The 15,809-nt window shown below is 50.2% G+C and overlaps 1 protein-coding gene across 1 annotated transcript in view; it reads right to left on the minus strand.

Annotated features, from left to right (window-relative positions):
* LOC109272557 (vomeromodulin-like) overlaps positions 1–15,809 on the minus strand; it is a 286,851-nt gene that overhangs the window by 72,897 nt on the left and 198,145 nt on the right. The window lies entirely within an intron of this gene.

Consider the following 15,809-nt stretch of genomic DNA (forward strand, 5'->3'; position numbering starts at 1 on the left):
ACCTGGCAGAGGAACTGAATCAGGCACAGTGTGGCCTGTGAAAGGGGCTCCCTGCCTTCTGGACAGTCACTCCCACAGGGACAATGATGAGAACGGTAGCAGTGACGATGTATTAAGCGCCTACAACATGGCAGGTGCCACCCTAGGCTTTACATTGGTCATGTCGATGGAACCTCGTCCCCACCAGGATCAGTACCATTATCACAACGTCACCACGGAGGAACCTGCCTCACACAGTCAGTAAATGGCAGAACCAGGATTCAGCCAGAACTCTGACTTCAAAACCTATCTGGGGATGTCTCTACAGCTTGGCAGATATAAAAGGTCCTGAGGACAGTCTGGGTCCGCGTCCTAGCTCCACCATTTCCATGATATGTGACTTGGGGGACATTCCCTAACTTCTCCAAGTCTCAGCTTTTCATCTGTGAAATGGGAACAATAGTAGCACCCACGTACTAGTATGCTGAGAGGAGCACAGCGGACACGGCTCAGAGCATAGGTCCTGGCACAGAGTACGTGCTCAATAAATGTGAGTGGTTGTTGCTATGTTATCACTGCTTGTAATAGGATGGGCCTTTCTTTGCTGTGTGACCCTGGGGAAAGTACTTCACCTCTCTGGGCCTCAGTGTGCTCACCGATACGGTGGGGATGATATAGTAGCACCTCCCGCACAGGCTGCTGAGAGCGTGAACTGAGGTGCATGCTCACGTAGCACTTAGCAAGTACTTTCAGTGATTCACTGGGGAATGATTATACCCACTGTGCCTTGCGTCCGCCTTCAGGAATCTCCGCGAACATGTGTGGAACGAATGAGTAATGAGGCGTGCCTGCGAACCGAGGGAACAAAGCCATGGTCCCACAGGACCCCTATCACCCACTGCCTGGGTACAAACCTTGCCTCATTTAACCTGTCGGCAGCCCCGGGCTCACCAAAGTCACCTGAGGCTCAGGGAGGTGGGTGACTTGCTCCAGGTCCCACAGCCAGGGCTGCTGGAGCTGGGACTGGAGTCCAGTCTACCTAGTCCAGACCACAAGCTCTTTGCCACCCACTGTCCTTTCCCCAAGTGACTCCAGGCCAGTGTTGGGAGGGCGGGATGTGAACACTGCCTTTTGACGTGATCTGGGGAGGCATCCTTGCTGCCCTGCTTTGATTTGTGGCTTGTGGCTCAGAGCTGAGAGGGCCATTGCTGAATCTTGCAGGGGGACAAGAGAGCGGCAGTGAATGTCCCGAGGCCCCTCAGTGTGTGGGTGTCCTGGCTCTGGCCCCTCTCCCCCTCCTGGAGTTGTCAAGGGGAAAAAGGCAAGAGCATTTGCTATCCTGCCGTGTGTGCAAATGTGCCAAACACCCAAAGACGAGATGTTTTGGGAGTCAGGGAGGCCTCCTGGAGGGGTCTTGCCAGTCCCTTGGGCGCGTCTCCAGAGAGCCAAGTGCTGCCTCTTGTGCTCCTCGGCTGGTCATGCCTGCTGCCTGTGAACAATGCCCCTCTGTGGGAGGCCTGCGTCCAGTGCCAGGGCCTGGGCCTGCCTTAGCTCCTGCTTCCTGCCTCTTGGCCCTGATACACTCTCTGGAGTCACGATGCACGACTCCTCTCTGTTGGCCTGACACACCTTGGAGCCCAGGGCTGGCATGGCCCTGTCCTCAGTGCCGCTCAGCGCTCCCATCAGACTGCTGACAGCCTTTCTGTCCCACTCTCACCTCTTTCCAGCTCCCAGGCCTTTGCTTGTGCTGTGTCCTGTTCCTGGAATGCTTGGTCCATTCCCTCAAAGGTCCATCTTGCCCCATCTGGGCAGCAGGACAGGGGAAAGCTTTTGGAGTCTGACAGATGTGGTTCAATCCTTGCTCTTGGGTTCATCAACTGTGAGGCCACGGGAAAATTGTTTCCCTCTGTGAGCCTCTGTTTCCTCAGTTGTAAATTAGGACTGTTTTGACAGTCACATAAGATAATGTGAAATTCTTGGAACATCAGAGAATTCAGTAAATGGTAAATGCTGTTATTATTGTTGGAATATTAACGTCACTGATCTTCAAGGCCTAATTCAGAAGGCAAGATCTGCATAGAGCTGCCCGACTGTTACCCCACCTGGACCGATATCCTCCCGGGAGCCCCCAAAGTACCAATTATTTACTCCCTTGGGATTTGGATCCTCTTCTGCCTTGAGAGATGTCCACTTTATCCATCCACCCATCCATGCATTCACTAATTCATTCCAGTCTCCTCTCTGGTCTCCCTCTTCCCACCCTTAGTCCCCCCCCCCCCCACCAAAATCCAATTTCCATCGAGCAGCCTGAGTTAGCTTTTAAAAAATTACTCAGATTTTGCCACATCTGTGCTTATTAACAGCTCCCCCCCCCCCCCCCCCCCCCCCCCGCCAAAGGCCTCCGTGACTCTTACAAGAAAATCCAAGCTTGACAAGGTCCCGCCTGGTTGGCTGCAGACTGCCTCTCAGGGCTCATCGCTCATCACTTTGCTTCTCTCTCCTCTCACTCCTACCTCAGGGCCTTTGCACATGCTGAGCCCTCTCCCAGGAGTGCTCTTCTCCCAGCTTGGCTCCCTCTCATTCCCCAAGCCTCAGCTTCAGTGTCCCCTCCTTGGAAAGGCCTTACCTGGCCACCCTTGCTAAGGTAGGGGTCTTCTTGCTCTTCTCTCTCACTGCTCACTGATGGGTGTCCCCACCGGCACTCAGGTCTGCAAACTAGCACCATGGTTCCACGGATGATGCCATATACTAAGAAAAGGGGCCAGAACATAGTGCAAGCCGATAGCCAAGAACCGGTCGCACCACCGTTGGTTCTGCCATGTGGAGGCTTCTGACCCAGATCAAGGTGATAAAGAATCATGAGGGCAAAGAAGGAAGGTCTGTGAGGATATTTCTTTTTTTTTTTATTCAAAAAATTTTTTCTAAATGTTTTTATTTATTTATTTTTGAGACAGAGAGAGACAGAGCATGAGCAGGGGAGGGGCAGAGAGAGAGCGAGGCACAGAATCCGAAGCAGGCTCCAGGCTCTGAGCTGTCAGCACAGAGCCCAACGCGGGGCTCGAACTCACAGACGGCGAGATCATGACCTGAGCCAAAGTCGGACACTCAACCGACTGAGCCACCCAGGCGCCCTGTGAGGGTATTTCTTTCTTTTTTTTTTCTTTAATTTTAATTTTTTATTTTTTAAAATTTCCACCGAAATTAGTTAGCATATAGTGCAACAGTGATTTCTGGAGTAGATTCCTTAGTGCCCCTTACCCATTTAGCCCATCCCCCCTCCCACAACCCCTCCAGTAACCCTCAGTTTGATCTCCATATTTATGAGTCTGTGAGGGTATTTCTTATGAGACAGCTACAGCTGTGGTCCCTCTTCCTACTCTCCCGGTGAGGAGAGAGGGGCATCTGCCCCTATTGCAGGCCTAGAGGGAGGGGGCTTTCCAGGGACCAGGTAGGGGTCCAGGGGACATGCAGTGGCCTGGTTTCTATCTTCTGCCTGAGAGAAAGAGGCTGTGAGCTGCTGTCACAGTGGGCAGAGTGGCTTCTGAGGAAAATTCTGGCTCTGGACAGAGTCAAAGCTTGTGTGTATGCTTTTCCAAGGACCCTGTAGGACAGCGGTCTAGTTTGGGGTTGGTTTAAGTCCTTCACAACACCATCTCCTGGACAGGCGTGGAAAGGATTCTAGAGAGCCAGGGGCTGGGGGTGGCATGCAGGGTGGTCAGCCACTGGCAGGGCTCTGCCCTTGTCTGGGGTTGCAGCTCAAGAGGCCTGGCAGGGAGGCTTGAAAATGCCCCCAAGAAGGTGCCCATGAGAGCTCGAAACATTTTTTGCCTCCCTAGAGATGAGAGAGCCATCTTGCAGTACTAACAGCCAAGGGATACCTGCCCCCTTTTCCTCTCTTTTCTGACTGTGCTCCATCCCTGGATGGAGCCAGAGAGAAAGGGAACAGGTGTGTGTGTGTGTGTGTGTGTGTGTGTGTGTGTGTGTGTGAGAGAGAGAGAGAGAGAGAGAGAGAGAGCACATGAGCCTCTCTCCCCTGTCTGTACCAAGCCAGTCCATAGAAGGCTTGGTTTAGGGGTGGGGAGAAAGTGTGAAATCAAAGATACTGAAAGCTGGACACACAGCCACAGCAAACTGTCAAAGTAGAAAAGACCACTTCCATTCTATAGATCACCAAACTGAGGCCCAGAAAGGATAACACCCAGGGGATTAACACCTCCATTTTCCAGACGAGCGAGGTCCTTGGAGAAGGGAAGTGACGTGCCCAGGGTCCCACAGCCATAAAATGTGGACCCAGGATTTGGACCCAGTTCTGTGTGACTCTGGAGCCTATGACATGTCCCTTTGTCCCAGCTGACCCCATCACCTCCAGCTGGGACAGGGACATCCTTTTCTGGGGAGTCCATGGTCCTGTGGAGAACCAGAGTCTGTGAGGACATGGCTGGGCTGGACAGATGAAAATCCGGAGGACTTACACACTGTTACCATCTTGGAAGGCAAGATGGAAGTCTCCTTCAAAGTTCTCCCGAGTGGGCTCGGGTCCTCAATTTAAAAGGGCTTTGTCGGCACCAAAGGTACCATGAGAGTGGCAGAAAGATTTCACCTCTTGCGCCCATCCCATTACCTGGTAACGGCTGTTGGAGTCCTTGGGGGTCTGGACTCAGCGGAAGAGAGTGATGATGGATTCGCAGTGTGGCCACGAGCCATATCGACGTGTTGCTCTTGCCGAGTGCCACCTGCGTTCTGGTTGAAGATTTTGCGGTTCCTTGTAGAACATCAAGGAGATAACAGAGCAGAGAGAAAACATGCAGACAACATGGAGTTTGCTGATGCTTTTGGACACGTCAGTTCTTCTGTCTGGGCCTTAGCCTCCCCAGCTGTCAGGTGAGGACACTGGGCTTCTTGATGCTGGAGGTCAGACTGGCTCAGACAACCTTTGCTTATGGCAGAGGGGGTTCACTGAATAAGCAGGGAGGAACGGCCTGTTCCGGAGGACACGTCTGTTCTCAGGAAGGCCTACTCCCGTTGACCCAGGGCCAGTGTGGGTTCTGTCTGAGGGACCTGTCCAGTGGCGTGGGCCAAAGGAACTGTTAGGCGGCCCAGCACAGCATTATGTACAACGGCCCTAAGGGGGGACCAGCTTAAATGTCCAGCAACAGGGGACTCATCAAATGAATTGTTTATTTTAGAAAGTTACTTCTGTTTTTTAGAAAAAAAAATTTTTTTTTTCATCTAGAAAAAATACTGGAAGGAAACTCACCAAAATGGTAACAGTGTTCATTTCTTGGAAGTGTCATCATAGGTGACTTGTACCACCTTCCTTGTGTTTTCAGAATTGAGAACATTTTCACACTGAATACATTTTTTTGGATCAGCAAACAGCCCCATGAAATGGCTTGAAAATGAGTAAATAAAGGTTGGGTGGAGAACAGGGGAGTGGAGGAAGTCTCATTCCTTTCCCAGCGTCACCCACAGCCCCCACCGCCCAGGATTTCAGGGAGACACGGTGGCAGACGGGCCGGCAGATAGATGGATAGATAGCCGTTCCAACAAAAGCCCAGTCACGCCAGTCCCGGAACCACCACTGAAACTTCACGGGCGTAATCCCTCTTTTGTGGGACGGGAATAGATTCAGTGCAAACAAGCATTGGCTAAGCCAGACTTCTAACTCTTCCCAGGGAGACAAAGACCAGATATGCCCTGCCCTTGTAGGGCTCACAGTCAAGGTGGGGGTCCACACAAGGTGGGGGACACACAGTGGGTGTGTCCCACAGGGACAGAGAGGTCAGGCTTTGGGTCACGATCAGGGTCAATGCAGGCAGAGGGATAAGCGTGGTGACTTTCCCCAACTCGGGCAGCGTGGGACAGGGTAGAGGTCAGCTAGGTGTTGGTAAGTGCCCTTAGAAGGGGAAGCCCATGGGGATAGTGCAGTAACTGAGGTGAGCCCAGGCCCACTGCACCGGGTGCTGTGATGGAGGTCAGCACAGGACTTGTCATCAGGGCCAGAGTGTGGGGCACAGGCAAAGGGTGTCAAAGGGTAGAGGAGGGAGGTGATCAGCGCTGTGAGGGGGGTCCACGTGCACCTAGAATGTGACAGTTGCCAACAGCTCAGAGGGCATGCGCTGCCTGACTGGGGACGAGGGTAGATCAGAGAAGGCTTCACGGAAGGGGTAACATTTGATCTGGGCTTCGGGGATAATGGTAAGAGGCTGATAATGAGGGCTAGGAGAGGAGGGCTTTCCAGGAGGAGGGGCAAACGAAGGAGGTGGGTTTTGGAAAGAGAGACTCTGGGGGTCTCATCTAAGTCTTGTGACGGAACAGAGTAGGTGGTAGGGAAGCAGGCTGGGCCTGCACCAGAAAGTAGACCACAGGTTGGAGGTGAAGTGGGGCTGGGGTCCTGGTCGCCCCTTGGCACACCCTGGAGCCTCCCTCGGGCAGGGGCCAGTCTGGTGTGACCTCCGAAACCAGGCCTCCAGGACCCTGCTTGTCTGAACACCCTGGCCTCAGCTGTCTTGAGGCCTCTCTCTCTCTGTCACACACAAGCTGGTTTCTGTACATTTTGGCCTCTTTTTACTGTCTTCTTTCCTCTGCCTCTCTCTGTCCCTGTCTCTGTCCATCTCTTGCCACCTCAGAGGCCCAGGAGGGAGCTGGGGGAGCCCTGTGGAGAGCACAGGTGTTGGCACTTTGAGAGGCGATCCCCCACCGACCCCCCTCCTCCCTCCCAGCTACCCACGGGTGGCCTTGGCCAAAGTGCCCCCAGGAGGGGCTGGAGCCCTGCCCTCGTCCCTGAGCAATGACTGACTTGCTGGCCCAGTTGTGGACCTTGAAAGGAACCACCCAAGCATATGAGCACTCGCTCCCTTTCCAGGCCCTGTTCTGGCACCCCGTTAACTCTTTTACACGCAGACAACAGTGGCTGTGGCAAGTGCTTCCTTAAAGCCCAGCCAGGGCTGCGTGAGGGCGCTCTTAATATGAAGATTACTGTGAAGATTATTTTAGTCGTTATTGTTGACATTGTGTAGCTGTAACTGGAAAAACTAAGTGGTTTTACAAGCTGGGAGTTGTTATGAGGACTGTCCTTTGGAGTTTCTGTCTTTAGAAACAGTGTCTGGGTGTGTGATATGTGTGTGAGCTGGAGAGTGGGGGTTCCCCTGGGAGATCGGGGTTCCTGGATCAGGCCTCTGAGAGCAGCTGAGGCTCCAAGTGGGGAGCCTCAGTTTCAGGGCCTCAGAGGTTCAGCCTCACGACCTCCCAAATGGTCACCCTTAGAGGCAGCCTCTCAGGGGTGACCAGGTCAGGAGGTGGGAAGGCCACCCCTGGGCAGACCTGGGGAGGTACCTGGGAGCTGGAGACTTGTTATGTGTGTGTGTGGGCCTGTGCAGGTTAGAGATCTATCCGCAATATTTCTTCCTGACTCCCTCATTCTCTCTCTTTAAAAATTTTTTAAATGTCTATTTTTGAGAGGGAGAGAAAGAGAGAGACAGAGACAGAGACAGAGCACGAGCAGGGGAGGGGCAGAGAGAGGGAGACACGGAATCTGAAACAGGCTCCAGGCTCTGGGCTGTCAGCACAGAGCCTGATGCGGGGCCTGAACCCACGAACTGTGAGATCATGGCCCGAGCCAAAGTCAGACACAACCAACTGAGCCACCCAGGTGCCCCTCCCTCATTCTCTTTAGTAGCTCAGGACTGGTGGGACAGACAGACACAGTCAGCCAGCAGGTCAGTGGGCTGGTCAGCTAGTTGTATTTCACACCCTTTGTGTGTGGACACAATTCTGGGTGCTTTGGACAAAGCAGGGAGCAAACAGACTGTGCCCCCTGCCTTCCTGGGCTCACATTCTCCTGGGGAGAGAGAGAGAGTGAGCCAGAAATGGACAAGGAAATATAAAAACACAGCACTCACTCGTCTCAGTCGTGAGGACGGAGATCAAAAATAAGGAACAGGTATGGAATGCTCAAACCATCAGAGCTGCAGGAGGGTTTGAGTGGTTTTAGCCCCTCGGGGAACTAGATGCCCTCCCCTAACACCACACACACACACACACACACACACACACACACACACACACACACCAGGCAAATCTCCCTTTGTTCTGCTTCCGAATTTCACACGTTTCCTTTCTTTGCAATGCAATTTTGGGGGCTGATTATGTATGGAAGGAGGGCTTGTCTGAGGTACAGAATAGGAATGGCCCTACCATTTCTGAGCGCTTACTGCCTGCCAGACTGAGCCTCCGGCCAGCCAGTTCACTCTCCTCCCCTCGTTGTACAGATAAGGGATTGGAGGTGCGGAAAGGAGGGTTGACTTGCTCAAGGTCACACAGCTCCCCGGATAAGAGGCCAGGATCTGAACTCTGGTCCATCTGACTCTGAAACTGGCACTCAGTCTTTTAGCCACCACCTCCTGCACACCTGTTGTTGGGGTGCTGTCCTTACCTGCCTGCCACATCTGCCTTTATGGTTTGCAATGTCTGCCAATGCCTGGGATCACTATGTACTCAATGTGCATTCAGGTAAGTGGAGTCACGTTTGAAAACTTAAATACATTTGATTTTCTATTTCTTACGTAAATTGCATAACATTACCCAAAGTGAGAAAACAATACTGCTTCCCATAAATCAGAGGTGACGACACGACCTTAGCGGCCACAGTGGGTATTAGAGGCTATAATTAAGCTTAGTGAGCACTTACGCGCCCTTTGCTTGCGTTATTAAATGGGACCATTTAGGGGCGCCTGGGTGGCTCAGTCGGTTAAGCGTCCGACTTCGGCTCAGGTCATGATCTCACGGTCTGTGAGTTCGAGCCCCGCGTCAGGCTCTGTGCTGACAGCTCAGAGCCTGGAGCCTGTTTCAGATTCTGTGTCTCCCTCTCTCTCTGCCCCTCCCCTGTTCACGCTCTGTCTCTCTCTGTCTCAGAAATAAATCAACGTTAAAAAAAAAAAAAATTTAAATGGGACCATTTAACCCCATGCTGATGCCTGGAGGTGGGCACTGTTTTATCCTTATTTTTCAGATAAGGTTTGGATGAGTCCCTTTACGAGAGGCGAGATATTTTTTCTAAGGTCACGGTGAAAACAAGCAGAAACACATGGTTGAACTCTGGCTAGCCATGTTGCCCGCTCGAGGCACCTGGAGAGAATCCAGTGTTTGGAGAGGTGTTGAACTAGTGTTCTGCTGAGCCCTTTGTATTGGAAGGGTGGAGAAAGAATAGGGAGGTGAAACACTTTCTCATCCTCGCTGATGGTGTGAGAGGCAGCTCCACTTCTGGAAAAGCTGCTCCAGGTTATCTATCACGTATCAAAGAGCGCTTTGGAGCACTTTCTGAGTGTGCATGAGCCGGATCACAAATGTCTTACCCCCGTGAGGCAGTTGTGTCCACTGGCATTAGCAGAGGCTCTAACACCCAGATGAAGTGGGTTCTTTGCACCTTTTCTGGCCTTGCAATCTCTGTGGATTGACAGCGTCTTGTGCTTTGCTTATCTTGACTTCCCGGGGCCCGGGAGGGGAGCAGGGGGACCCATCAGGCACCTCACTCGAAGTCACCCATGTGGATTGGGTTCCTGTGCTAACATTTACTACTAAGTCACCCAATCCTCCAGGAGACGAGAGAGGCGAACCAGCAGACCCATCTGAAGTGGGGGGGGAGGGGGCATCGCAGAGCTGCATTTCCTGTCTGCACGGTAGACATAGCCAGACCCATCATCCCTCCCCACAACGTTTGTGCCAGTTTCCATTTGTACCCGCAGAGTATGAGCGCTCTTGTCCCTCCACTCTGGCACTGACATATGGTGGTGTCTCTTCCTTTCAATTTTAGTCTTTCTGGTGGGTGTGCTGATGCCATCTTTCCATGACGCGTGCCCCTGGCTCGGTATGGCGCTCAGGAGGAAGTCCAGCTCTCAGCCTTGGCTCTGCGTCCTCCAAGGTCCAGCCCTTCTCTGTCCAGCCTCCCCTTTAACTTTCCTACCGTATTCACCTGAGCGTGTGTTTTTCCTTCACGCATCCAGTCAGTTCATTCTTTCTCTGCTTTTTTCACGGCTGGTTCTTCAGCCTAGAATGTGCTCCTGCCCTTGCTCATCTGACCACTTCCCAGTGATCTTTTTAGACTCACCATACGTGTCAACTCAGAGGAAGTCATTTCCTCCTTAGTGCCATGAAGGTCCTTTCCAGCTATTTCTCCTGCAGCTTTGATTACCCCGCTCTGTACCTGCCTCACCCTCTAGACTGGGAACTCCCTGAGCAGAGACACCCGTCTGACCCATTGCCGTGTTTCCAGCACCCAGCACAGAGTCCGCACATACTAGGAGCTCGGGACGCATTTCACGGCATTGACAGAGGTGGCCCTGGTAACGGCACGGCTGCTGACAGTTGCCACATGCTCACCTGTGCTGGGCACATCGACTCCCTCATTTAATCCTCACCACTCCCCTGTGGGAGGGAGAGGTGTTACCGTCCCTGTGACACAGGCGAGAAACGTGGGGGCCTAGAGAGATGAGGAGACCTGCTCCGGAAAACAGCCACGAATGCGTCAAAGCTGGAAAATGTCTGCGCACCTTCTCACCGCTTGGGCATCTGCTCAGATGTCCCCTCCTTGGACGGGTCTTCTTGCATTTTCTTCCTGCACTGCCCACCCACAGCCCCAATCTCTCTCCATCACAGACCCTCACTTTCTGGCCTTCTTAGCCCCCATCACAGCCATCAATGGTCCTTTTTACTTATTCATTGATGTGCTTCTTGTCTGTCCCCCCAACCCTGGACAGTGAGCTCATGGGAACTGTGACTTTGTCACGGCCACCACGTCGCCCCAGCAGACTGCCACACTGTGTGGCAGACAGTAGGGGCTCAATACGTGCTGACTAGAAGCAGATCAACGGGTACCCGTACTCTTTTTGAAAAAGTTTAAGAAACAGGTATAAAGAAGATATGTAGATAGACTTAAGGATTTGTGCATTTCAAGCTGTATAACTTTTATCTTAAAGTTAAAAAACATAAGCAAATATTGAACTCTGTAGTTACAAAAATGAGTCCTGAAGTGTTTACAGGTAAAGTGAACTGCTCTCTGCAGTTTACTCTGAAATGCATCAAAAAACAAGATTCTTGGATGGATGAAATGATGGATAGACAGACACGTGATAGGGCAAGCATAGCAAACCATTAATTATTGAAACCAGGTAGTAGGGCTAGAGGTGCTTATTATGCAATTATTTCAAATTTCCTGTATGTTTGAATATTTTTATAACAATGAAATGTTGAGGGACAAGTCATACATGAACGGGATGATATTCCACCAGTACAAAGGATACCGAGTGAAACACAGACAAATAGTCTCCTCACCCTCAACCCACTATACTGCCTGGAGGGTTTCTTTTCCTTTTTTTTTTTTTCATTTTTAGAGAGAGTGAGAGACAGCTGGGAAGAGGGGCAGAGGGAGAGAGAGAGAGAGAATCTTAGGCAGGTTCCAAGCTCAGCCTAGAACTCGATGTGTGGCTCTATCCCACGACCCTGGGATCATGACCTGAGCTAAAATCAAGAGTCAGATGCTCAACTGACTGAGCCCCCCAGGTGCCCCTGCCTGGAGTTTTAATATTTTTTAAAATGTTTATTTATTTTTGAGAGAGAGAGAGAGAGAGAGGCAGAGAGGCAGAGGCAGAGTGTGAGCAGGGGAGGGGCAGAGAGAGAGGGAGACACAGAATCCGAAACAGGGTCCAGGATCTGAGCTGTCAGCACAGAGCCCGACACAGGGCTTGAACTCATAAACCACAAGATCGTGACCTGAGCCGAACTCAGACGCTTAACCAACTGAGCCACCGAGGTGCCCCCTGCCTGGAGTTGTAATCACTAGAAACACTTCCTTGTCTGTGCTTCCAGAAAGGACCTCTCCTTTTACAATGATCACAAAGTACATTGCGTTTGCACCTTGTTCCCCTCATCCCTCATTAACATGCGTTGGAGATTTTTGCACATCAACACATAACAGTTTTAGTATTTCATCTCATAGGGTGTATCATTCCATAGCTTTCCCCCCCTTATCTCCAGCCATGGGCGTTTCACCCACACTCCTTCGTCACTGCTTCCATGGCCCCTTCCAGCTATTTCTTTTTTCTTTTTTTTTTTTTTTTTTGCTTCCAGCTATTTCTACTGCAGCTGTGCTTGCCCTTAGGAAAGGAAGCATAAAGCACACCACTGAGCTGTTCCACCTTGAGGCCCGGGGGCTGGCCTTTTTGACCCTCCTATCAGTCATTGGCCGCTCCTGTCTGAAGGCAGTTCTCTAGAGAAGGGGGCGCTGTCAGTAGCCAACCCCGACAGTGACTGGGGGTTGGCGCCCTGTAAAGAGGAATCGGGCGGGGCCGTGCTAGTGTCCACAGCCCACCCCGTGCACTGCTCAGTTTGCTACGCTTGTCATTCTATGTTCACTGTATCCACGCACAGCTGCTCCAGAATTCTGGGTGATCATTGTTATGGGCTGAAATGTGTGCCCCCTAATTCATGTGTTGAAGCTCTAACCCCAAGTACCTCAGACTGTGATCATATCTGGAGGTAGTGCCTTTAGACAGGTGATTAAGTTAAAACAAGGCCATAGGGTGGCCCCGACCCAGTCTCACTGGTGTCCTTATAGAAAGAGGTGATGAGGACACACACAGGGGTCAGGGGCACGTGTGCACAGAGGGATGACCGAGTGAGGCTGCGGCAAGAGGGCAGCCATCTGCAAGTCATTGGGAGAGGCCTAAGGGGAAACCAATCCTGCCGGCACCTTGATCTTGGACTCCTAGAACCGTGAGAAGATGAATTTTGTAGTTTAAGCCACCAAGTCTGTACTATTTTGTTATGGTTGCTCTAGCAAACTGATGTATCATGACTCATGGGAAACTCACAATACTAACCAGACATAGTTGACTATGGGGCCTTAACTGATACTCATTATCCCCCTCCTCCACTGTCCTTTTGGAATTACCCCGATCTGCCCCACTTCTGCTGGTCCAAGTGGTGGGCTGGTCACCTGAATGGATGGTACCATATCAGGAACGCAGTGTTGGTCCCTGTTGTTAGCAGGTTGTATATTCAGTGGCAGTTAACTAGATCAGCCTCTGTGTCCCCAATCTTTAAATCTTATCTCTTCCAGGTCCCTGACTAAACTATTAAGTCACTTGCTTCAGCCCCGTGACACTAAATATTCGGTCATTTTTCTCTTTTCTCAAAGTGGATGACAAAGTGCGCTGCCTGAAGCTTAGCCTGCTGAGAGGATTTCCTCTCATTGCTCTTCCAAGGTCACCCCTGAGCGAGGCTATGGTGAGCGCTGGGTTTTCTCTCCTCCATCAGCTGGTTATGGGGAATGCCTGCTATGGCCTCCCATGGCCATCGGTGTGAACTGAGGGAGGAGTGTCAGCGCAGTACTAGGAGGTGACGTAGGTGACATGGAGGGTCTGGGTCATGCTGCTTACTTATGCCCGCTGGATCTTCTGAAGCCCAAAGTAGACATACTGCTTCTATCTGGTCATGGATCGCTGCTGGTCCTGCCTGACTTTATGACTTGGTGGATAACGTGCCTAGTGCATGTTCAGTTCTGGTCTCAGAGTCAATTGATGCCCTATGGTCAGGTGCTTCTTTTCTACCAGTGCTCAGTTACATGTCAGGAGCTGTTTTTCTTTTCTCCTTTCCTTTCCTTTCCTTTCCTTTCCTTTCCTTTCCTTTCCTTTCCTTTCCTTTCCTTTCCTTTCCTTCCCTTCCCTTCCCTTCCCCTTCCCCTTCCCCTTCCCCTTCCCCTTCCCCTTCCCCTTTCCCTTTCCCTTCCCTTCTCTCTTCTCTTTTCTCTTTTCTCTTTTCTCTTTTATTTATTTTGAGAGAGAGTGTGTAAGTGGGGAAGGGACAGAGAGAGAGAGAGAGAGAGAGAGAGAGAGGGAATCCCAAGCAGGCCCCACACCACCAGCACAGAGTCCGGTGTGGGGCTCGAGCCCACGAACTGCGAGATCATGACCTGAGCCTAAGTCGGATGCTTAATCGACTGAGCCACTTAGGTGCCCCCAGGAGCCACTTTTTCAAAAGTATATGGATCACAGCTGAAGATGGCATGGCCTTGACCCGGAATTCTAGCAGGCTTCTCTGGGACTCCCTTAGTGGGATGTGTCAGACACTCCACATGGTTTCTTTCTTTATCACAGATACTTCTAGTACCATGAGGTCAGCCTAGTCACATGGTTCCAGCAATAGCACTGCAGAGCCTTTTTATTGCTCCAGACCCCACTCCAAACTAGCATAGTAGATGCTCAATAAATATTCCCCTCTGTGGGGGAAGAAGTACAGGGCAGGAGTTATAAATGCAAATGCCAGTAGGGCAAGGTTGCCAGAAAAAATATAAGCAGTCATTTCATTATTTTGGCCAGAAAATATGCAGGAAGCTTACTTAAATTTGAACTTTAGATGAATAATGTATCAGTTTAAGTATATTTCTTGCCATATTTGGGACATACTTACACTAAAAATTATTCATTGTTTATTGAAATTCAAACTTAACTGGGTGTCTGGTGCTTTTATTTATTTAAAAAAAATTTTTTTTTAACTTACTTCCAAGTTAGTTAGCATATAGTGCAACAATGATTTCAGGAGTAGATTCCTTAATGCCCCTTACCCATTTAGCCCACCCTCCTCCCACAACCCGTCCAGCGACTGTTTTTTCTCTTTAAGAGTCTCTTATGTTTTGACCCCTTCCCTGTTATATATTTTTTTGCTTCCCTTCCCTTATGTTTATCTGTTTTGTATCTTAAAGTCCTCATATGAGTGAAGTCATAGGATATTTGTCTTTCTCTGACTGACTAATTTCACTTAGCATAATACCCTCCAGTTCCATCCATGTAGTTGCAAATGGCAAAATTTCATTCTTTTTGATTGCCGAGTAATCCTCCATTGTATATATATACCATATCTTCTTTATCCATTCATCCATCGATGGACATTTGGGCTCTTTCCATACTTTGGCTATTGTTGATAGTGCTGCTATAAACATGGGGGTGCATGTGTCCCTTGGAAACAGCACACTGTATTCTTTGGATAAATACCTAGTAGTGCAATTGCTGGGTCGTAGGGTAGTTCTATTTTTAATTTTTTGAGGAACCTCCATACTGTTTTCCAGAGTGGCTGCACCAGTTTGCATTCCCACCAGCAGTGCAAAAGAGATCCTCTTTCTCCGTATCCTTGCCAACATCTGTTGTTGCCTGAGTTGTTAATGTTAGCCATTCTGACAGGTGTGAGGTGGTATCTCATTGTGGTTTTGATTTGTATTTCCCTGATGATGAGTGATATTGAGCATGTTTTCATGTGTCAGTTGGCCATCTGGATGTCTTCTCTGGAGAAGTGTCTATTCATGTCTTTTGCCCATTTCTTCACTGGATTATTTGTGTTTTGGGTGTTGAGTTTGATAAGTTCTTTATAGATTTTGGATACTAACCTTTTATCTGATATATGATTTGCAAATATCTTCTCCCATTCTGTCGGTTGCCTTTTAGTTTTGCTGATTGTTTCCTTCGCTGTGAAGAAAGAAGCTTTTTATTTTGATGAGGTCCCAATAGTTCATTTTTGCTTTGGTTTCCCTTGCCTCTGGAGACGTGTTGAGTAAGAAGTTGCTGAGGCCAAGGTCAAAGAGGTTTTTGCCTGCTTTGTCCTTGAGGATTTTGATGGCTTCCTGTCTTAAGTTTAGGTCTTTCATCCACTTTGAGTTTATTTTTGTGTATGGTGTAAGAAAGTGGTCCAGGTTCATTCTTCTTCATGTCGCTGTCCAGTTTTCCCAGCACCACTTGCTGAAAAGACTCTTTATTCCATTGACTATTCTTTCCTGCTTTGTCAAA

Source organism: Panthera pardus, unplaced genomic scaffold, assembly GCF_024362965.1.
Source record: "Panthera pardus isolate Hobbes unplaced genomic scaffold, ASM2436296v1 HiC_scaffold_25, whole genome shotgun sequence".
NCBI classification, from domain to species: Eukaryota; Metazoa; Chordata; class Mammalia; order Carnivora; family Felidae; genus Panthera; species Panthera pardus.